Raw genomic sequence first — 25,076 nt, 5'->3', positions numbered from 1 at the left:
AGTTTTTATTTTTAACAGTTGCATTAAAATAGGATGCCTGGGTTTAGCAGACCTCCACTTTGACCTTCCCACTTCTGCCATGGTTTTATCTAAGCCTACAAGACTTGTGTGCACTAAAAAGAATTCTCACCTTAATGTGTAGCTAAATCTCAAAGCCAGTCAGCAGCAACCTGCCTTTCTCCACTGATCACTTCCAGGCTCAAAAAACACCCTGCTTCAAGACAACCGTAGGACTACTGCTTACGAAATAGATTGTCTTTTGAGGTAAATGATTAGGACAACCGTCTCTTTCAAGTCTCGGGTAGGCATCAGAAAGAATATTCTGTGCTGCCCTCCTGTGAGTCTACTGGTAAAACACCTTGTTGTGCACAGTCCATCCTGGTCTGCAAGATTCACGAAACCATCAGATGACCAGTTGCAGTCAGAGGAACAGATCAGTGCGAAACATGGGAACATACAGCCTAGGTACACATGAAATGCATGCAAGAAACAGCAGAGCAGTTCTTCTGCAGAGCATACAGAGAATAGCCTGAACAGCACTGCGACATGGTTTAGCCATCTGTTAGATGACAGTAGTATACAGCTATTTAGCTTATTGGCAATTCTTATTTTACATACTCCTTCAGCAGCCTCACCTCAAAACTGAATTTATGTAATGTAAAGTCCTGTACTAAATTTCTGACTCTTAAAAAGGTGATGATAACATATACCTTATTTAAAATATTTACTATCTACCATGACATGGGCCTTTCCTGGTAGCTCAAAGGGTAAAGCATCTGCCTGCAATGAAGGAGACCCAGGTTTGATCCCTGGGTGGGGAAGATCTTCTGGAGAAAGGAATAGCAACCCACTCCAGTATTCTTGCCTGGAGAATTCCATGGCAGGCTGACAGTCCATGGGATCACAAAAAGTCAGACAAGACTAAGCAACTAACACACACACACACGACATGAGGATAACAGAGATACCAATAGCTATATAAAAATCAGAAGTCAGAAATCTAAAGAAATTCCAGCATCTACTTTACTTTGGATATTTAACATCTCTGTGTGTCCACGGATGAAAACAGAAAATGCAGCCATAGAGATGTAAGTACCTATCATTCTATGAATGACTTTTCATCTAGATCAAATGACACTGCTTTTACACTGCTGCTGCTAAGTCGCTTCAGTTGTGTCTGACTCTGTGCGACCCCATAGACGGCAGCCCACCAGGTTCCCCCGGTCCCTGGGATTCTCCAGGCAAGAACACTGGAGTCGGTTTCATGCTAATGTAGCTAACTTTCTATTCTCTACTTTCTTGTACATAAATTAAAAAAGTGAAATGATAGTTAATTTTTTGGCTGCATTAGCAAATCACAAATGATTAATTACACCCGTTTCGTATCTATGTCATCAGATGCTTCAAATAGAAAACAAGCCAATCCTAATAATGTTTTTTTTTTTCATAAAATTTATGGAATCAAAGTGAAACTTAAAAAAATCATTCCATTTAAGGTGAAACATCTGACATTAGTATGAATCCTATTGTGAAAAAAAGGATTTATTTTTCCAGTAATGATATATATACAAATTTTGATGGAGCGCATCATCATGATAAGAACAACATTCTTACTAAGACATATAACAAAGAAATATACTTAGAACTGATTATGGTGCACACATAATTCATAACCAAATTCAAATATGTCATGATAGTCTACCAGTTAAAACATAAGTGGAGGTCTTAAAAATTTACAAATAATTTATATATACATTACAAATGACTACAAAGTTTTGCAACAAAACTAATGTGGAAATAAAGTAACAGAAGAAAGAAAAAGAGCTTCCACGTGGTAGTATAAATTTTTCTTTGCTACCTGTCTTCAAATATTTAAACCCTTGAAGAAAAAAATCGTAAAACTAAATGTTTTTAAAAAACATTAAACTTTTTGTGAGAAAGTTCTTTACATTTAGATTGCATCTTGTTCGGGGAGACTTCGAAATCAATAATTATAGATTAAATAATTAACAGGCTAAAGTCTTCAGATTTTGGTGCTTTTAATTATTTGCAATGGTTATAAGGGAAGTTTGCAAGCAAGAAGATGCTGAAATGTATCACTATGAATTAAAGTAAGGGAAAATATGTGTGACCTAAAATTTGGTGATAAGTTTTCAGATACAATATCAAAAGCACATTTCATGAAAGAAAAACTAGATAAATTAGGTTTTATTAAAAGTAAAATTTTCTATCCAGTGAACAAAACTTTTAAGGGAACAGAAAGGCAAGCCACAGATGAGGATAAAGTATTTGAAAAACACATTATCTTTCTCTGGCCAAAATATAGAAGGAAATTTTAAAACTCAACAATAAAAAAAATAATGGGCAAAATGCCTGGACACCTCACCAAAGACAATAAACAGATGGCAAATAAACAAAAGAAAATATGCTTGAAATCAGTTATTAAGGAACTGCAAATTAAAACAACAAAGAGATGCCACCACACCATAGAAAAGCTAAAATCCAAAAATTAAACAATACCAATTGCTGACATGGATGCAGAGTAACTCTCATTCATTGATGGTGGGGATGCAAATAGTTTAGCCACTTTGGGAGAGTTTGGCAATTTCTTATAAAGCTAAATATACTCCTACCATACAATGCAGCAGTCATGTTCCTAGGCATTTATGCAACTTATGTGAAAACTTATGTTCACCAAAAAGCCTGCAGACTTCAGATGTAAGGAGCTTGGAAGTCACCCCTCCATCCTAACAACAAGTAAAAAGCTGAACAGAATGAAAAACCAAGAACTCTTCTAGGATCCATAAGAGAGGGGAAAACACAGGGTAAACCACTGTCCCCAAGACTGGAGAGTCAGACAGGTGAATACAGGAAGTCATGGCTTCCCTGAGCAGAGACTCACAAGCAGAAACTGCCAAGAAAACCAGTACTGCAGAAGACCTACACAATTGAATTGCTGGAGGCTCTGCATGGACAAGTCTGACAGTTAAAAAACTCAGGGAACCCAGTCATACAGGGATTCCTACACTTTCCTGTGTTTTACCTCCAGTTCAACCAGATCCTCACAGTAAATATCAGAGAAAAATCCCCTTGTGCTACCAGCACCAGTAGGGAAAGGAAACCATTTTGAAATATACCAGGACAATCTGTTCTTCTTAAGGCCTGCCCTCAGGGGAAACTAATTAACCTGAGCTTAACTGGCTGGGGTATGATCAGAGTCTAACTCACCTGTAGGAATGTGAGAGTTGGACCATTAAGAAGGCTGAGTACCAAAGAATTGTGGCTTTTGAATTGTGCTGGAAAAGACTCTTGAGAGTCCCTTGAACAGCAAGGAGATCAAACCAGTCAATCCTAAAGGAAATCAACCCTGAATATTCATTGGAAGGACTGATGCTGAAGCTTCAATAATTTGGCGACCTGATGTGAAGAGCTGACTCACTGGAAAAGACCCTGATGCTGGGAAAGATTGAAGGCAGGAGGCAAACTGGATGACAGAGGATGAGATGGTTGGATGGCATCACCCACTCAATGGACATGAGTCTGAGCAAACTCTGGGAGATAGTGAAGAACAGGGAAGTCTGGTGTGCTGCAATTCATGGGGTTGCATAGACTCAGACACAACTTACTGACTGAACAACAACTCACCTGAGAATTACCTGAGAAATACTCAGTTCCAGTCAGCTGTAGCCCTGCAAGTGGGAGAAGGGAAATACTCAACCTGAGGCCACTCAAGCCATCCTCTTCCACCCAAGGGGACAGAAAAACACAGAAACACTTGTGAAGTTCACAGTCCAGAGCTCACTAAAACACTCAGGTCTAATCATAGGACCCTGAAACACTTCTCTTTGCCCCTCTCCCCACCATATTACTAAAAGCCTATTTACAACAGTTCTTTGTTCATGTCTATCAAAGAAAAAATTACAAGGCATACTAAAAGGGGAAAAGCACAATTTGAGGAGACAGAGGAAGCATCAGAATCAGATGGCAGGGACATGAGAATTATATCAGGATCTTGAAAGATCTATGATTGATATGCTAAAGGCTCTAATGGATAGAGTACACAGCATGCAAAAATAGATGGACAGTGTACGCAGAGAGATGGAAATCCTAGGAAGGAACCAAAGAGAAATGCCAGAGGTCAAAAACACTCTGGCAGAAATGAAGAAAGCCTTTGATGGGCTTACAAGCAGACTCTTAATGGCTGGGGAAAGAATCTCTGAGTTTGAGGACATCACAATATAAATCCTCAAAATTGAAAAGCAAAACCAACAAAGACTGCCCAAAAAAAGACTATCCAAGGACTATAACGTGCTTAGTTGCTCAGTCATGTCTGGCTCTTTGCAACCCCATGGACTGCAGTTCACCAGGCTCCTCTGTCCATGGGATTCTCCAGGCCAGAATACTGGAGTGGGTTGCCAGAAGATCCAGGGGATCTTCCCAACCCAGGGATCAAACCCAGGTCTCCTGCATTGCAGGTGGATTCTTTATCATCTCAGCCACCAGGAAAGCCATCCAAGGAGTATAGAACAACTACAAAATGTATAATATACATGTATGAGAAAACCAGAAGCAGAAGAAAGAAAGGAACAGAAAAAAATATCTGAAACAATAGACTGGGAATTTCCCCAAATTAATTTCAGACACCAAATCACAGATCCAGAAAGCACAGTGATCTTCTAGCAGAATAAATCCCAAATAACTCTATGTAGGCATAAAGTAGAGGAAATCAAAGATGAAGAAAAAATCTTGGAAAAAATCTAGAAAGATGGTGCTGGTGAACTTATTTGCAGGGCAGCAATGGAGACGCAGACACAGAGAAGAGACTTGTGGACACAGTCGGGGAAGAAGAGGGTGGGATGAACTGAGAGAGCAGCTTGGAAACATATGCATTATCAAATGTGAAATTAGACAGCCAGTGGAAATTTGCTGTGTGATTCTGCGCTGCTGCTAAGTCACTTCAGTTGTGTCTGACTGTGTGACCCCATAGACGGCAGCCCACCAGGCTCCCCCATCCCTAGGATTCTCTAGGCAAGAACACTGGAGTGGGTTGCCATTTCCTTCTCCAAGCTGTGTGATTCAGGAAGCTCAAATCTAGTGCTTTGTGACACTAGATGGGATGCGATGGGACACTAGGGTGGGATGGGGTGTAGGTGGGAGAGAGATTCAAGAGAGGACATATGTATATCTAGAGCTGATTCATGTTGATGTATGGCAGAAACCAACTCAATATTGTAAAGCAATTATCCTCCAATCAAAAAAAAAAAAAAGCCTGCATGCAAATGTTTATAGCAATTGTGAAAAGCCAGAAGCAACCAAGTTCTCTTTCAATAGGTGTGAAAAAAACACCTATAGTACATACAAACAATAGGATGTTATTCAGTGATAAAAAAAAAAAAAAAAATGAGCTACTGAGCCATGAAAAGACATGGATAAACTGTAAATACATATTGCTTAATGAAACAAGCCAATCTGAAAAAAATAAATATTGTATGATTTTCTGGAAAAGGTAAAACGATAGATATGATTTAAAAAAAAAAAATCAGTGGTTGCTTTGTGCTTGGGGATGCAGGAGATGTGTTAAATAGGTGAAGTACAGGAGATTATTTTAGGGCATTGAAACCATGCTGTATGATACTGTAGTGGTGAATACATGATACTCTGTATTTATCAAAACCCATAGAAATTTACAGTACACAGTGAAAATTAACAAGTGCAAATTTTTAAAAAAATCATTTACAAGGTTGGAAGAATCCCACAGTGGAATGCAGAATGTGACAAAACAAGCTAACTGCATTGCAAATGCATGAAACAACCTCACTTAAGAGACTGGGAAAGAAAAGGTGTTGACCCAACTAACTACAGAAATGAGTGGAGGCTGTAAAGTAAAAGCCAAAATAAATCTACAGAAGCACTGTACTCTAGTTGAAAATGGTGTTTGCCACAGAGGTACGGATTAACAATTTTGATACTGCTATACTAAAATTAAGCAATTAAGTAAAGAGAAAACAGATGGTGGAAAGCCAGACTTCTCACTGTGGAAGGTACACATAAGCAAGGGGAGGAGATCTGAAGGATCCACATGGTAATGAACCAGGGTTGGAGACATTGGTATGAACTCATATTTAATTTTAAGACAACACTGATAGCTACATATGGAATTATTTCCATTTCTGGATATTTCCAAATTTACATATTTCCATATAAACTTGTAGGTATTTATAGACATGTGTATATTAACCTCAGGTGGCACAGTGATAAAGAACAAGCCTGCCAATTCAGGAGATGTTGGAGACACAGGTTTGATCTCTGGATTGGGAAGATCACCTGGAGAAGGAAATGGCAATTCACTCCAGTATTCTTGCCTGGAGAATTCCATGGACAGAGAAGCCTGGCAGGCTACAGACCAAGGGGTCACAGAGTCTGACACAGGTTAATATGTACTCATATACTTCCTTTTTTATTATTATTTTTCCTTGCTGAGAGAGCCAAGAAGTAACATCAGCCCCATACCAAAGGGAATGTCTAGTGCCAGATCTTAGTTTCTAATACTATTCCCCAATAAAAGGAATCAGGGCTCCGTAGAGGAATGAGCAGGTACAGGAAATATACAAAATAAGCATGTAGTAACTTGCACTTTCAGAAGGTAAGAAATATCTTTTAAAAAAGCAAAAACAAAAAAACATAGACAATGATTGAGGGATATGTCAAAGAGATGTATTTTAAATCTTTAAATATTATATATTCCGTTACTATCATCCCATAATTAAAATATGAAGATAAGTAATCAATTTTATAATAAACAATATCTGACTTCTATGTAATGCTAGCTTCTAAGTTTTGCCAAGAAATTTATTAGCATTATTTATTAACTTTAATGATAGCCTTTAAGGAAGACAGAAATGCTATCTATTATCTCTGAAATCAAGATATGGATAGATACAGTGATTCAAGTTTTTGGAACACAGGACTAACAGCCAAATTTTACAATTACCAATTGTTTGACATTGTAACATACTTGAAAGTGATAATTTTTACATTTCAATTCTACTCCCATCAAACTTTATGTTCTTAGAAAACACAAAGGGGCAAACTACTCAATGCAAAACAGTATTCAAATTTATGCAAATTTAGAACAATTGGTTAAGATCCCTTTAGTTAAAAGAAGAAAGTAAATATATCTTGGATACATTCCAAAATCTTTTAAAAGAAAACAAAAGCCAATTCTTTAGCAAAGAACTGGAAATGGGAAAACAGGAAATTTTTATTTTACTTTATTTTATTCTGTTCTATTTATTTTTGGCTGTGTGGCATGAGGGATCCTAGTTTCCTGAACAGGGATCAAACCTGTGCCCCTCCAGTGGAAGTGTGGAGTCTTAACCGCTGAACCACCAGGGAATTCCTTGGAGTACACCATGTTTTAACAGTGGCTCTCCCGCCTATTGGTTTCTCTACCATAAAGAACACACCACTACACACTGGTACAGATTATCTAAAATGAAATGACTACAAGTATCTGCTCAGCTCTGAAACATTCCTGGACCAAACTCTAATTCAGTCTCACTGTTGTATTCCTCATCTTTCACCCACCATGATTGCCTACTTCTCTTAGTTTGATACCAGGATCCATTCTTCTCTGGTCAACAGTCAGAGATTAGGAGACCTCTGTGGGTGCATTGGGCAAGGAGTACCATTCATATATCCTCTGCTTTGCTTCTCAGCTAAATTTTGTTTGGATTGGCAAACCGAGACTCTGGCCCCACTAAAATCTCAGACCTCTTCCTCTTTAGAATTTCATTTGATCTGCCTCCAACACACCATAACTGAATTTATGAAATTCCCCATGCTGAGGTACAATCCAAATGAGATATATTCACAAGTTAGTTGGGAAGAAAATTGTTCACAAATCTTTGAAGCCCATTCAGCAATGCTTCTCAAACTTTTTAGCTTAAGTTGAATAAGAAGTATCAGCAGTTTGGCAATTAAAAAAGATTAAAAGACTAATCAACTCTAACATCTCAGCAATAACTTAACCACTCCTATAGCTGGCATTTCTACCCTCTAGGATTTCCTTTCTGTTAACAAGCAGGCAAACATTCTGGCCAACCACACCAGCAAGAGTGGTTACAGACACCACTCCCAGGATACTCTTGGCAGATTCAGTCAATCTCTTATTTACTGCCTGAACTCTTTCTCGGCCCAAAGTACCCATGCTTCACTTTCCATTTGAAAGCTTCCCAGACTCCCCAGTGATCTCTTCTTCAAGGTGAAGCTCTGAAGACCATAGTTTGTTCTGCCTTTAGCTACATTTTTACTTGTCTGTTGCTTTCTTTATTACTCATTGACAAATGGGATAAAGATGAGGCTTCCCATAACCAGGTGGCACAACAGTGATGTCAGCACAGTTTCAGTTCAGTTCAGTCGCTCAGTCGTGTCTGACTTTTTGACCCCATGGATGCAGCACGCCAGGCCTCCCTGTCCATCACCAACTCCTGGAGCACAGTTGAGTTTCACAGTTTACTTTGCTCCATTTGGAAGAATCACACGTGTTTTTTTCACTCACTTAATTTTTATGATCATAAGAATGTAATCTCTAGAGTTCTCTCTTTTGTCTTCTGTATCTTCATATACTTTATTGACTAAGACATCGTCTTTTAAATCCACTAATGAGAGGCCTTCCATTCTATTGTATTTCTATTATATGCTGATTATTTCCAAGCATAAATAACAATAAACCTCTTGGACAAGCATGTTTTATATGTTTATTACACTAACAATAGATTTCCTTTCTAATTATAACTGTCATACAATATTACATGGATCTTTAATTATCTTCAGTTAGTTATCTTGCTATTCAGTGAGGGGAGTATTTTGTGCCCTGACCACAGTTTCTTAGATACTCAAGAGGCAAAAGTCTCACAAATCACAGTAAATTCACTATCATTTTTAGGCATTAATTGGTCCTAAAATACGCTTCTAACTTCTTAATTGTATAATAACTTTTAATCCAAGGGGCTTCCCTGGTGGCTCAGATGGTAAAGAACCTGCCTGCAATGCACGAGACCCAAGTTCGATCCCTGGGTTGGGAAGGTCCCCTGGAGAAGGGAATAGCTACCCACTCCAGTATTCTTCCCCAGAGAACTCCACAGATAGAAGAGCCTGGTGGGCTACAGTCCATGGGATCGCAAAGAGTTGGACATGACTGAGCGACTAACACTTTCAAACTCTTTAACCCAATCTTTATAGTCTCAAGTAACACACGCAATCAATTTTCCATCTGACATATAATCTTCACAGTAACTGTTAACACAAAAATGTTTGCATACTGATGGAAAAATTAAAGAATTCACTGTGACCTGTTAAGACTCACAAGTTTATTAGCTATATTAGTAAAAGTTTATTACACACACAATAGGTTTCCTTTCTAATTATAACTGTCATACAATGTTTCGTGGATCTTTAATCATCTTCAGTTAGTTAGTTATCTTGCTATTCAGTTATCATTTGAGGGAACTATTTTGTGCCCTGACCACAGTTTCTTAGATATTCAAGAGGCAAAAGTCTCACAAATCACAGTAAATTAACTATCATTATTAGCCTAATAACAATAATAAATGTGTTGATGTTGTTAGGAATCAGAATTCTTATTGCAGAAGGGTGACAAAACTATGGATTAGAGGCTATAAATGAAGAAGCCTAAAGTATCTGGAATCAGATATATCAGGAATACATATTTCATTCAGAGGAATGAATTATCACTCATTATCATTGTTATTAAGACTTAGAGTTTATTAGCTATATTAGTAAAAGCTTATAGAATTTATTCACAGTAAAATGCTAACAAGTAATGCCTCTCTCCTTTTATCCAATCCTTCTCATCACTCCAGGAGTATTAGTTATTACTTCAAGCATATGTAGGTTAAGTTCAGATATACATTTTGAACAGGATTTCTCCTAAATGAAATCACTTCCTCTGAATGAAATATGTATTCCTGATGCATCTGATTCCAAATACCTTAGGATTCTTCATTAATAGCCTCGAATCGATAATTTTATCACCCTTCTACAATAAGAATTCTGATTCCTAACAACATCTATACATTTATTCATTTATTCTATTTATATTATGCACAAAGAGTTTTGGAACTACTATAGTACCATTATCATAACAAATCTAAGTAAAATGTAGGATTTTCCTGTAGCTCTATTTGCCCTTTAATTTGCCCTTTTAATATAGTCCTTGGGCGGGTCATGGTGGAGAGATCTGACAGAATGTGGTCCACTGGAGAAGGGAATGGCAAACCACTTCAGTATTCTTGCCTTGAGAACCCCATGAACAGTATGAAAAGGCAAAATGATAGGATACTGAAAGAGAAACTCCCCAGGTCAGTAGGTGCCCAATATGCTACTGGAGATCAGTGGAGAAATAACTCCAGAAAGAATGAAGGGATGGAGCCAAAGCAAAAACAATACCCAGCTGTGGATGTGACTGGTGATAGAAGCAAGGTCCGATGCTGTAAAGAGCAATATTGCATAGGAACCTGGAATGTCAGGTCCATGAATCAAGGCAAAATGGAAGTGGTCAAACAAGAGATGGCAAGAGTGAATGTCGACATTCTAGGAATCAGCGAACTGAAATGGACTGGAATGGGTGAATTCAACTCAGGTGACCATTATATCTACTACTGCGGGCAAGAATCCCTCAGAAGAAATGGAGTAGCCATCATGGTCAACAAAAGAGTCTGAAATGCAGTACTTGGACGCAATCTAAAAACGACAGAATGATCTCTGTTCGTTTCCAAGGCAAACCATTCAATATCACAGTAATCCAAGTCTATGTCCCAACCAGTAACGCTGAAGAAGCTGAAGTTGAATGGTTCTATGAAGACCTACAAGACCTTTTAGAACTAACACCCAAAAAAGATATCCTTTTCAGTATAGGGGACTGGAATGCAAAAGCAGGAAGTCAAGAAACACCTGGAGTAACAAGCAAATTTGGCCTTGGAATACGGAATGAAGCGGGGCAAAGACTAATAGAGTTTTGCCAAGAAAATGCACTGGTCATAACAAACACCCTCTTCCAACAACACAAGAGAAGACTCTATACATGGACATCACCAGATGGTCAACACCGAAATCAGATTGATTATATTCTTTGCAGCCAAAGATGGAGAAGCTCTATACAGTCAGCAAAAACAAGACCAGGAGCTGACTGTGGCTCAGACCATGAATTCCTTATTGCCAAATTCAGACTGAAATTGAAGAAAGTAGGGAAAACCACTAGACCATTCAGGTATGACCTAAATCAAATCCCTTATGATTATACAGTGGAAGTGAGAAACAGATTTAAGGGCCTAGATCTGATAGACAGAGTGCCTGATGAGCTATGGAATGAGGTTCGTGACATTGTACAGGAGACAGGGATCAAGACCATCCCCATGGAAAAGAAATGCAAAAAAGCAAAATGGCTGTCTGGGGAGGCCTTACAAATAGCTGTGAAAAGAAGAGAAGCGAAAAGCATAGGAGAAAAGGAAAGATATAAACATCTGAATGCAGAGTTCCAAAGAATAGCAAGAAGAGATAAGAAAGTCTTCCTCAGGGATCAATGCAAAGAAATAGAGGAAAACAACAGAATGGGAAAGACTAGAGATCTCTTCAAGAAAATCAGAGATACCAAAGGAACATTTCATGCAAAGAGGGGCTCGACAAAGGACAGAAATGGTATGGACCTAACAGAAGCAGAAGATATTAACAAGAGATGGCAAGAATACACAGAAGAACTGTACAAAAAAGATCTTCACGACCCAGATAAATACGATGGTGTGATCACTGACCTAGAGCCAGACATCCTGGAATGTGAAGTCAAGTGGGCCTTAGCAAGCATCACTACGAACAAAGCTAGTGGAGGTGATGGAATTCCAGTTGAGCTATTCCAAATCCTGAAAGATGATGCTCTGGAAGTGCTGCACTCAATATGCCAGCAAATTTGGAAAACTCAGCAATGGCCACAGGACTGGAAAAGGTCAGTTTTCATTCCAGTCCCAAAGAAAGACAATGCCAAAGAATGCTCAAACTACCACACAATTGCACTCATGCCACATGCTAGTAAAGTAATGTTTAAAATTCTCCAAGCCAGGCTTCAGCAATATGTGAACCGTGAACTTCCTGATGTTCAAGCTGGTTTTAGAAAAGGCAGAGGAACCAGAGATCAAATTGCCAACATCCGCTGGAACATGGAAAACGCAAGAGAGTTCCAGAAAAACATCTATTTCTGCTTTATTGACTATGCCAAAGCCTTTGACTGTGTGGATCACAATAAACTGTGGAAAATTCTGAAAGAGATGGGAATACCAGACCACCTGATCTGCCTCTTGAGAAATTTGTATGCAGGTCAGGAAGCAACAGTTAGAACTGGACATGGAACAACAGACTGGTTCCAAATAGGAAAAGGAGTATGTCAAGGCTGTATATTGTCACCCCATTTATTTAACTTATATGCAGAGTACATCATGAGAAACGCTGGACTGGAAGAAACACAAGCTGGAATCAAGATTGCCGGGAGAAATATCAATAACCTCAGATATGCAGATGACACCACCATTATGGCAGAAAGTGAAGAGGAACTCAAAAGCCTCTTGATGAAGGTGAGAGGGGACAGTGAAAAAGTTGGCTTAAAGCTCAACATTCAGAAAATGAAGATCATGGCATCCGGTCCCATCACTTCATGGGAAATAGATGGGGAAACAGTGGAAACAGTGTCAGACTTTATTTTTCTGGGCTCCAAAATCACTGCAGATGGTGACTGCAGCCATGAAATTAAAAGACGCTTACCCCTTGGAAGGAAAGTTATGACCAACCTAGATAGCATGTTCAAAAGCAGAGACATTACTTTGCCAACAAAGGTTCTTCTAGTCAAGGCTATAGTTTTTCCTGTGGTCATGTATGGATGTGAGAGTTGGACTGTGAAGAAGGCTGAGCACTGAAGAACTGATGCTTTGAACTGTGGGGTTGGAGAAGACTCTTGAGAGTCCCTTGGACTGCAAGGAGATCCAACCAGTCCATTCTGAAGGAGATCAGCCCTGGGATTTCTTTGGAAGGGATGATGCTAAAGCTGAAACTCCAGTACTTTGGCCACCTCATGCGAAGAGCTGACTCATTGGAAAAGACTCTGATGCTGGGAGGGATTGGGGGCAAGAGGAGAAGGGGACGACAGAGGATGAGACAGCTGGATGGCATCACTGACTCGATGGACATGAGTCTGAGTGAACTCCGGGAGTTGGTGATGGACAGGGAGTCCTGGCATGCTGTGATTCATGGGGTTGCAAAGAGTCAGACACGACTGAGCAACTGATCTGATAGTATAAGATGCTGCAGATCACTCCATCTTTTCAGTCCTTTCACAGAAGACCCTATCAAATTAAAACAATATTTATATTATCTCATATTCCAAGGGATTTAAACATAAGATCATATTGGTTATGTATCTGACAATGGCTCCCAGAATATATTATATCTTCCTGGTTGTTCAGAAATTCACGTAATCAAGTAAAGGGGAGAGCTTCACTCATCTTCTTCAAGTTTGTGTCTAGGGAACCAGAGTAATGAACCACAAGAACCTAAAACTGTAATCTCTGCTTACAACTCACTGGGGTTTATTCAGGCCCATGAGGATAAGGGCCAGGCTTATTGGTAATTCAGTCAGATCTTCTATGCTCCAGCTATCAAATAATTGGAAGTTAACTGACCCTGAGGCAAATTAAAAAAAGAAAAAAAATCTAAGCAGAGTGCTGAGAGTCACACAAAGAAGCAAATTACATGCCATGTTCAAGGTCAGGTTCAATAAAAAAAAAAAAAACAGGGCATAAAGCCAAAGGTTCAGGAATCAGATAAGTGCAGAACCTACCAAGATGCAGGAAAGGAGCAAAAGCCCAGGACTTGTGTTGTGTGTTGGGTACATGGTGTGTGGGTGCATCAGCCCACTAAACTAAAGACACAGCCTAGGACTACAGGCTCATTTTTCCAGACACTGCACTGTTTCTATGAATATCACACAATGTGATGATTCTCAAAGAACCTACCTATAGGAAAATCAAGACCATACACCACACAGGAAAAATCATAAGGTACAATCTGCCAATATTATAGGTCATCTTTGATTTCTTTTTAAAAATATTTTTATTAAATTCATCTATTTTTAACTGAAGGTGAATTGCTTCACAATATTGTCTTGGTTTCCGCCATACCTCAACATGAATCAGCCACAGGTATGAATATGTCTGCTCCATCTTGAACCAACCTCCACCTCCTACTTCATCCTACCCCTCTAGTTGCCACAGAGTTTGAGCTCCCTAAGTCATACAGCAAATTCCCACTGGCTGGCTATTTTACATATTGTAATGTATATGTTTTTATGCACCTGTCTCCATTCACACCGCATTCTTCCTCCAACCTCCAAGGTATACTGTGTACACAAGTCCATTCTCTATCTTTGCAAATCTATTTCTGTCCTGCAAATAGATTCATCGGTAACATCTTTCTAGATTCCATATGTATGTGTTCAGTTCAGTTCACTTCAGTTGCTAAGTCGTGGCCGACTCTCTGCAACTCCATGGACTGCAGCAAGCCAGGCCTCCCTGTCCATCACCTACTCTTACAGTTTATTCAAACTCATGTCCATTGAGTCGGTGATAACATTCAACCATCTCATCCTGCTGTCCCCTTATCCTCCCGCCTTCAATCTTTCTCAGCATCAGGGTCTTTCCCAAGCAGTCACTTCTTCACATCAGGTGGTCAAAGTATTGGAGTTTCAGCTTCAGCATCAGTCCTTCCAATGAATATTCAAGACTGATTTCCTTTAGGTTGGACTTGTTGGATCTCCTTGGTGTCCAAGGGACTCTCAAGAGTCTTCTCCAACATCACAGTTCAAAAGCATCAATTCTTCAGTGCTCAGCTTTCTTTATGGTCCAACTCTAACATCCACACACAAAAACTGGTAAAACCATAGGTTTGACTAGACGGACTTTGTTGGCAAAGTAATGTCTCTGCTTTTTAATATGCTATCTAGGTTGGTCATAACTTTTCTTTCAAGGAGAAAACATCTTTTCATTTCATGGCTGCAGTCACCATCTGCAGTGATTGTGGAGCCCAAAAAATTAAGTCTGTCACTGTTTCCACTGTTTTCCCATCTATTTCCCATGAAGTGATGGGACCAAATGCCATGATCTTAGTTTTCTAAATGTTGAGTTTTAAGTCAACCTTTTCACTCTCCTCTTTCATCAAGAGGCTCTTTAGTTCTTCATTTTCTGCCATAATGTGGTATTATCTGCATATCTGAGGTTATTGATATTTCTCCTGGCAATCTTGATTCCAGCTTATGCTTAATCCAGCCCAGCGTTTCTCATAATGTACTCGGCATATAAGTTAAATAAGCAGGGTGACAATATACAGCCTTGACATACTCCTTTCCCGATTTGAAACCAGTCTGTTGTTCCATGTCCAGTTCTAACTGTTGCCTCCTGACCTGCATATAGATTTCTCAGGAGGCAGGTCAGGTAGTCTGGTATTCCCATCTCTTTCAGAGTTTTCCAGACTTTCTTGTGGTCCACACAATCAAAGGCTTTGGTATAGTTAATAAAGCAGAAGTAGATTTTTTCCAGAACTTTCTTGCTTTTTTGATGATGCAATGGATGTTGGCAGTTTGATCTCTGGTTCCTCTGCCTTTTCTAAATCAAGCTTGAACATATGGAATTTCACGGTTCATGTACTGTTGAAGTGTGGCTTGAAGAATTTTAATCATTACTACTAGCATGTGAGATGAGTGCAATTGTGAGGTAGTTTGAACATTCTTTGGCATTGCCTTTCTTTGGGACTGGAATGAAAACTGACCTTTTCCAGTCCTGTGGCCACTGCTGAGTTTTCCAAATTTCCTGGCATACTGAGTATGGCACTTTCACAGCATCATCTTTTAGGATTTGAAATAGCTCAACTGGAATTCCATCACCTCCACTAGCTTTGTTCATAGTGATGCTTCCTAAGGCCCACTTGACTTCACATTCCAGGATGTCTGGCATTAGGTGAGTGATCATATCATTGTGATTATCTGGATGGTGAAGATCATCTTTGTACAGTTTTTCTGTATTCTTGCCACCTCTTCTTGATATCTTCTGCTTCTGTTAGGTCCATACCATTTCTGTCTTTTATTGTGCCCATCTTTGTATTAAATGTTCCCTTGGTATCTCTAATTTTCTTGAAGAGATCTCTAGTCTTTTCCATTCCATTGTTTTCCTCTATTTCTTTGCACTGATCACTGAGGAAGGCTTTCTTATCTCTCCTTGCTATTCTTTGGAACTCTGCACTCAAAGGGGTGTATCTTTCCTTTTCTCATTTGCCTTTTTTTCTTTTCACAGCTATTTGTAAGGCCTCCTCAGACAACCAGTTTGCCTTTTTGCATTTCTTTTTCCTCTGGATGGCTTTGATCCCTGCCACCTGTACAATGTCACGGACCTCTGTCCATAGTTCTTCAGGCAGTCTGTCTATCAGATCTAATCCCTTGAATCTATTTCTCACTTCCAATGTATAATCGTAAGAAATTTGATTTAGGTCATATGGTTTTGTAAGTAAGTTCATTTGTTTCATTTCTTTTTTTGGTGCCACATATAAGGATGTCATATGTTAATCAATATCTTTACCAAAAAAAAAAAAAAGGAAATCTGAGTAATATACTCTTTCTTCCGGTTTAAAATTAATCAGTTTTTATAGCATTCATTTAGTTCAATCTCAGGACACTCCAGTGACTACTGTGCAGTTTCCAGAATCAGGCAGTTGAATGCTACGCAGTTGGAATGGGAAAAGGCAAAAAATGCTGGCTATCCCATTGTTGGTCTGCTGGCGTAAGCCTGGAATGGAAGAGTCCAGCTGCTACAAGATAGCTCAGGATACATACCACAATTTTAGAGCTCATGAATGAAGAAGCACCAGTTTATGGACTGGACCCAATTCTAGGCTCAATGTATCCAGTTTTCAAGTTAATAATACTACACAGGGTATTGTCAAGGTATCCCAGGCCATAGTCCTGTATGTCTCAGTAATAATGGATTTCTAAGACCAAGATAGCAAATAGGCTTAATTTTGCATGTGACTCTGATCGATGGCTGCCTACAGCAACTTCTTCAGAACATCCTAGCGTCACTCAGGGGCTTCCCTGGTGTTTCAGACAGTAACGAATCTGCTTACAATGCAGGAGACCTGGGTTTGATCCCTGGGTTGGAAAATTCCCTGGAGGAGGGCATGTTAGCCCACTCCAGTATTCTTGCCTGGAGAATCCCCATGGGCAGAAGAGCCTGGCGGGCTGTAGTCCACAGGGTCGCAAAGAGTCGGACACGACTGAGCAACTAAGCATAGCATAGCACAAGGTCACTCAGAGGAAGTGCCAAGATATATTAGCAGTGTCTATCATGGATTCAGAAAGGAGGAAATAACAATTTAAACATCCCATATTTACTGATCTTGAGCCAGAGATTTCATGGGAAAAAAACAGTTGAAATACCTAGCTCACAAGTTCAAGTAAAATCTAAACTGTGATAGTTTATCTCTACTAATCTGTACTCCCTCTCCCTAACAAAGGAACTTCTTAATCTCTATCAATGTTTCCTTTCATGTGTTTCTCCCTCTCTTCATTTATTTCCTAATTCCTCCATTTTTCTACCAAATACAGTATTATAAACCTATTTAATGAAACAATGTTTCTTTCTTCTAAAAACGTCATATAATGAATTTTTATATAGTGTCCTGTCCCAATTACAACAAAAGCTTCCAATAAAATTTAAATTGTGTCTTTATTTGTGTGTGACATATTATTTTTAGTAGATCAATTCACGTATAGTAGGAAAAAAAAAAGCATCCTATTTCCTTTTGAAGGGTCATAGATCAGAAGTCACCTGATCCACATCACACGTGTGTGTGTGTGTGTGTGTGTGTGTGTGTGTGTAGGCTAGATATTGCCCTGGGGGTCTGTCTGCCCAGCAACCAATGCTCTATTTCCTTCACTCCAGCTCACCTCCAATTCTGATAAACAATGTCTTGATTTTTTTAAAGACCACAGTCCACCATCTTCAGTCCATATGATTAGGGTCATTTTCTTAAAAGATATGAATCCAAAATTCAAAAACTTCACTTAGTTTTAGATACAATTTACTTAGTAATTTTCCTGCCAGGATGAAGAGAAAAACCAACCAAATAACGCTAGAGAAAATATAAGAATCATAGTATTTGAGGACATCCCAGAATAACTGAACTTACACAGACAACTGCCTCTGGATTTCTTATTACATGACCAAAATAAACCCATACTTTAGTGGCTTCAGTCCAAACTTTTTGTTTCTAACAATCAAAAGATATCTTCAATAATTGACATGGAAAAGACAAAAAAAATTTAAGAGTGAAACAAAGATTTTTTTTTAATTTAGGAGACCTTAGAGATAAAACCTACATGTGAATTTTGTGAATTATATCCCTGTAAGAAGACAAACTGTGCAATGTATCATGATCAAAGTACCAAGAGGAATCAAGGGCAAAAGGAACCCTAAAGTCAATGAAGATCTCAGTCAGTGAAATGCCATTTTTACGAAGACCGCTTGACATTCATGAGCCAGTGTTTTCAAAATTTTGAAGACTTTGTAAACCATGCAGATAAATTTCCTTTCAAAGGAAACAGTCCTTATACTGGGAGAACTCATTCATGGAAAAGGACAGGAAGAGCACTTTAGTGCATACTGCTGCTGCTGCTGTTAAGTCGCTTCACTCGTGTCCGACTCTGTGCGACCCCACAGATGGCAGCCCACCAGGCTCCCCTGTCCCTGGGATTCTCCAGGCAAGAACACTGGAGTGGGATTCCATTTCCTTCTCCAATGCATGAAAGTGAAAAGTGAAAGTGAAGTCGCTCAGTCGTCTCCGACTCTTAGCGACCCCCTGGACTGCAGCCTGCCAGGATCCTCCATCCATGAGATTTTCCAGGCAAGAGTACTGGAGTGGGGTGCCACTGCCTTCTCCTTAGTGCATACTAGAAGAATGGAAAAACAGGTACGTCTTTGGATGGGCTAGAGATTATAGCAGCAAAGTTTTTAAACGGCAAGAAGAAAATGATGGAAAATACCCATGTTAAAAATCTGATGGTGAAATCTCCTTAGAGTTTAAAAACAGAAGGAAAGAAAATGCAGTTACAGGACCTAAGATTTCTCACTAAGAACTGTTCCTTTATCTTAAAAAAAAAAAAAAGAATTCAAGAAACTTTCCAATTAGGCAGCAAGAAACTGCAATGTAATAATTAAATATGTTTTTAGAGAGTACACAAGCAACAATCTTTAACAAGATACTACTAATTAGTACCATTACACATTCCAATGAGATGAACATTTACCCTCAATAGACCTCAGTGTACTCGTCGACAAAAGAAGAAAAGGAGTTTGAACTGGATAATATCTAATACCCACTACAACCTCAAATGCTAAAGTAACATATATTTTTATTACATAAGTAATATAACACTCATTAGAGAAAACAAGATAACATGGTTTTTGCCAAAATCAAGACTGTCTTATTTGACTTTTACTTTTCAAAATAATGGACAGAGGTTTAAGAGACAAAGGTCAATCAGGGATTTTCCTATTTTGTACCCAAGGCCATGTTAGATGTGGTTCAGATGTTTAGGTCAGATTTCCTAAACTGCTTCTCAACCAACTCATGGTGAGACTTTCTCTTTCAAATATGCAAACCATCTGAACCCTTCTCAGAACAAATATTTGGTGGGGGGGAAAGGGGGGTTTCTTCAGGAAGTTGCTTCAAAGAAAAATGATATCCCTAAACAATGACTTCTGTACTTGACTCCACGGAGCACTGATGGGCAGGCTTTTTTGTTCCCTAGCAAAACCTTTAAAAGAACTATATAAACTGTAATTTCAGAAGAAAGAATACAAATACAGATCTTTTGGACACCACGTTTCTTACGCTGCTGTAGTACTTAACTTAAGAAAACTAATGGCAATTTATTGGTCCCATTTTTTTCCCCTGGAGGAGAAAGATTTGTACATGTCCAATGTCAAAAATGTCCCCAGGGGACTTCCCTGGTCATGCAGTGGTTAAGACTCAGAGCTGCCAATGCAGGGGGCACGGGTTTGATCCCTGGTCGGGAAACTAAGATCCTACATCCAAGTGGTATGGTCAAAAAAAAAAAAAAGGAAAAGAAAATCCCCAGACTCTAGCCAGGATAATATGAGGGTCTTCTGAGACCAGTGTATTATAACAGATTTATTCTTACATAACAAAAGTTATGACCAACTAGATAGCATATTGAAAAGCAGAGACATTACTTTGCCAACAAAGGTCCATCTAGTCAAGGCTATGGTTTTTCCAGTGGTATGGCTGTGAGAGTTGGACTGTGAAGAAGGCTAAGCGCTAAAGAACTGATGCTTTTGAACTCTGGTGTTGGAGAAGACTCTTGAGAGTCCCTTGGACTGCAAGGAGATCCAACCAGTCCATTCTGAAGGAGATCAGCCCTGGGATTTCTTTGGAAGGGATGATGCTAAAGCTGAAACTCCAGTACTTTGGCCACCTCATGCGAAGAGTTGACTCATTGCAAAAGACCCTGATGCTGAGAGGGATTGGGGACAGGAGGAGAAGGGGACGACAGAGGATGAGATGGCTGAATGGCATCACTGACTCGATGGACGTGAGTCTGAGTGAACTCCGGGAGTTGGTGATGGACAGGGAGGCCTGGCGTGCTGCGATTCATGGGGTCGCAAAGAGTCAGACACGACTGAACGACTGAACTGAACTGAACATATTATAAACATCTTTTCACATCATAAAATATATTTCTACATTATTTTTCTTAAGAAGAATTCATTTGTTTTCTAATTATAAATGTAATATATTCTCCACTATTTATTAACTGTTTTGTCTTGGACAATTTACATAAAATCAAGCGTCAGTAAATAAAAATAATATAATTCCTATCTTTTGTTGTGAAAATTAAAAGAAAAAATTAATATATATTATTTATTACAGTGCCAGATACACAGTACTGTACGTATCTTTTTTTTTAATTTCAAATAGCAGAAAAAGTTACTTTCAAAACGTGAAAATAATCTATAATTCTACTACCCTGTAGACATTTTCCTTTAATCTTATTAGACTTTTCTCTACTCTTTCTATTGGCAGAAAGTGAAAAGAACTAAAGAGACTCTTGATGAAAATGAAAGAGAATAAAAAAGTTGGCTTAAAACTCAACTTTCAAAAAATTAAGATCATGGCTTTCAGTCCCATCATTTCATGGCAAATAGATGGAGAAAAAATGGAAACAGTGACAGACTTCATTTTCTTGGGTTCCAAAATTACTGCAGACAGTGACTGCAGCCATGAAATGAAAAGATGTTTGCTCCTTGGAAGAACAGCTATGACAAACCTAGACAGCATATTGAAAAGCAGAGACATCACTTTGCCAAAAAAGTCCATATAGTCAAAGTTATGGTTTTTCCACTAGTCATATACAGATGTGAGAGTTGAACCATTAAGAAGGCTGAGTGCCAAAGAACTGATGCTTTCAAACTATGGTGCTGGAGAAGACTCTTGAGAGTCCCTTGGACTGCAGGGAGATGAAATCAATCAATCCTAAAGGAAATCAACCCTGAATATTCACTGTAAAAATTGATGCTGAAGCTCTAGTATTTTGGGCACCTGATGTGAACAGCTGACTCACAGGAAAAGACCCTGATGCTGGGAAAGATTAAGGGCAGGAGGAGAAGAGGCGACAGAGGATGAGATGGTTGGATGGCATCACCAACTCACTGGACATGAGTTTGAGCAAACTCCAGGAGATGGTGAAAGACAGGGAAGCCTGGAGTGCTGCAGTCCGTGGGGTGGCAAAGAATAGGACAAGACTGAGTGACAGAACAACAACTAGGCATAGATATACATAAGTGCTTATAGACACAAATTTATGTGTTATTTTGGTTTTATACCGTTGTTCCCCAGAGCTTCACAGAGTGTTAAAATATTTAAAACATTAAGGAATTAATTAGTAAAAAAAAAATGTGATTTTATGAAAAGTCTCTATTATATTTAGCCCCAGCCAATGAAGCACTTATTTCATGTAATGATTGACATATTAAAAAGTCACTACAAAAAATAAATTTAATATTCTTTCACAGTATGTTTAACATGATTTAACTTTCAATTTTAAAAATATATGTGTGGGCTTATATCAGTTAAAATAGATTACCTGCAAGTAACAGAATATGTAATTCAATTAGGTTTAACAATGAAGGCATTTATATTTTCACATAACTTGAAATCCAGAGACAACATGTTCTTCAAGGTTGTCTTAATTCAACATATTTGGCTCAATTTCTTTGGACCGTGACCTCTTCCAGGTTTTAGATTCGTTTCCATACTAGCAACAAGATGCAGAGTTTCCTTGTATCACATTCACACATGAGAATGGCACAAGGAAGAATGACAGTTGACTTCCAGAAGTTCTCTGGAAGTTCACCCATAATGAGGCAATAAGTATCAGATCTGCACTCCTGTAGTGGGCTTCCCTGGTGGTTCAGAGGTTAAAGCGTCTGCCTGCAATGAGGGAGACCTGGGTTCGATCCCCAGGTTGGGAAGATCCCCTGGAGAAGGAAATGGAAATCCACTCCAGTATTCTTGCCTGGAGAATCCCATGGATGGAGGAGCCTAGTGGGCTACAGTCCATGGGGTCGCAAAGAATCAGACATGACTGAGTGACTTCATTCACTCACTCACTCAGTCAATAACAATAAAGCAAGACAAACATAGGTAATAAAAGTTTTCAAACATTAAACAAAAGCAAGCATGGGCATATAATCTTAGATACAAGGAAAACACAGAAAGCAAGTTTTGCTTTCACCCTGACTTTTGATGTGGGCACACTTTCAAACTGCCTCTCAGAAAAGTAGAGCTTAAATCTGTTTTACAAGGTATAGAATATAAATATCAGAATGAGGGGTTGTTGACACAGCAGGGATGCATTCTAACCAAGGAAATTACTTGACTAGATTGATTGAAATTACTTGATAGAAATTTGAGTTCCACACCAAATAGTGTCTAATAGTAAAAGTTCGTTAGACTGGGTGCTGGAGAGGAGGCAGCTATGAAAAGAACACATGTATCTATCTAGAAGTTCTCCTGAGTTTTTGGCTAGATCTTTAGCTGTGTATCTGCAAGCCTTGTTGTTGTTGTTGTTTAGTTGCTCAGTCGTGTCCAGCTCTTTGTGGCCCCGTGGACAGCAGGCTTCCCTGTCCTTCACCATCCCTCGGAGCTTGTTCAAACTCATGTCCATGGAGTCAGTGATGCCATCCAACCATATTGTCCCCTGTCATCCCCTTATCCTCCTGCCTTCAATCTTTCCCAAGCTTTTCAATCTTTCTGCAAGCCTGGGAAGGGTCAATTGCTGGGAGTCCATAAACTAAATTGGACATTCAAGGATCACACAATTCTGGGTCTCTGCCCTCCCATGTAGCTTATACACTATGTATTCAGCATTCTTTCAACCATGTTGTTCTCAGAAAGGCCACAATTAGGATCTAGACACGTAAGTTCAGTTCAGTCGCTCAGTCGTGTCCGACTCTTTGTGACCCCATGGACTGCAGCATGCCAGGCCTCCCTGTCTATCACCAACTCCCGGAGTTTACTCAAATTCATGTCCTTTGAGTCGGTGATTGCATCCAGCCATCTCATCCTCTGTCGTCCCCTTCTCCTCCTGCCCCCAATCCCTCCCAGCATCGGGGTCTTTTCCAATGAGTCAACTCTTCACATGAGGTGGCCAAAATATTGGAGTTTCAGCTTGAGCATCAGTCCTTCCAAAGAACACCCAGGACTAATCTCCTTTAGAATGGACTGGTTGGATCTCCTTGCAGTCCAAGGGACTCTCAAGAGTCTTCTCCAACACCACAGTTCAAAAGCATCAATTCTTCGGCGCTCAGCTTTCTTCACAGTCCAACTCTCACACCTATACATAACTACTGCAAAAACCACAGCCTTGACTAGACGGACCTTTGTTGGCATAAGTAGAAGTGACCAAAATTCTATTTCTGTTCTTCCTCCCTGTCCCCTTCTTCCATTTTTCTCCTCTTTCTCCTTCTTCTCTCCCTTCCTCCTCCTCCTCCTCTTCTCAGAGCCTAAGGTTTCCTACCAAGTAAAATTACTACATAGTAGAATGACTCTTACAACTGGAAAGTGGTTCAGAGGAACAATGATATGAAAACAATTACTTTAAGTGCTGTGCTCCTTAAAAATAACTTCCTCAAAACTTGTTTTTAACAACATTGATGGAGTGCTTCAAATGTATCAAACACTGACCTAGATATGTGAAAAAACATTTCATTCTGACAAATTGCACACAATGGAGTCAGCTATGTCAAAATTCAAACCCAGCTCAGCCAGAAACAGAGCATGCTGCTGCTTCTCGTTTCTCATCATGAAGACTTGTCTATACACTGGCCTGTGTACTGATAGCCTTTGGATTAACTCCTATTCAAGCTAATTAAAGAGACAACCTCAGTTTGCCTTCAGGTATTCTTATCAGCTATAAATATCTACTGCTTCTTTTGACAGTGTTATATCCTCACTATTTATGACCTCTCTTCCTGAAGTAGAGAGCTGAACATTATCGTCTATGGGCAACTCCTTACCCTACTTATGAATCTTTTTTCTTTAATTAGTAAAATGTTTCTATGCTAGTCAGAAAGGAAAAAGAACTCTTCCCTCTTTCCCAATATTCTACCTTCAGAAGAACTAGATACAGAGGAGGAGGATGCAGGAAAAAAGTATAAGAGGACACGAGGCATCTCATTGTAGTCACAGTGATGCTGTATTAAGCCGCTAAGACAGCCTAGCAACTGCAGCTCTAAAATGTTCCTATGGTACAAATAAATTATAGCTTGGGCAGAAATCTAAATAGACATCTTAATAATAGATATTTGAAGAGGTGTGTCATAATAAAATATCTCATATATATTTAGCACTTTCTCCTAAGAATTTTTACAACTATTACATTGAGTCTT

The 25,076-nt window shown here is 39.1% G+C and overlaps 1 protein-coding gene across 1 annotated transcript in view; it reads right to left on the bottom strand.

Moving 5' to 3' along the window:
- Positions 1-25,076, bottom strand: part of LOC147355054 (uncharacterized) — a 258,489-nt gene that overhangs the window by 120,833 nt on the left and 112,580 nt on the right. The gene's annotated exons all lie outside the window — the stretch shown is intronic.

This window comes from Bos grunniens, chromosome 17 (assembly GCF_055505025.1).
Source record: "Bos grunniens cultivar Pamir isolate PY7600 chromosome 17, Bosgru_T2T1.0, whole genome shotgun sequence".
Classification (NCBI taxonomy): domain Eukaryota; kingdom Metazoa; phylum Chordata; class Mammalia; order Artiodactyla; family Bovidae; genus Bos; species Bos grunniens.
The sequence above is the reverse complement of the archived record's forward strand: the minus strand, read 5'-3'. Positions and strand labels throughout refer to the sequence as shown.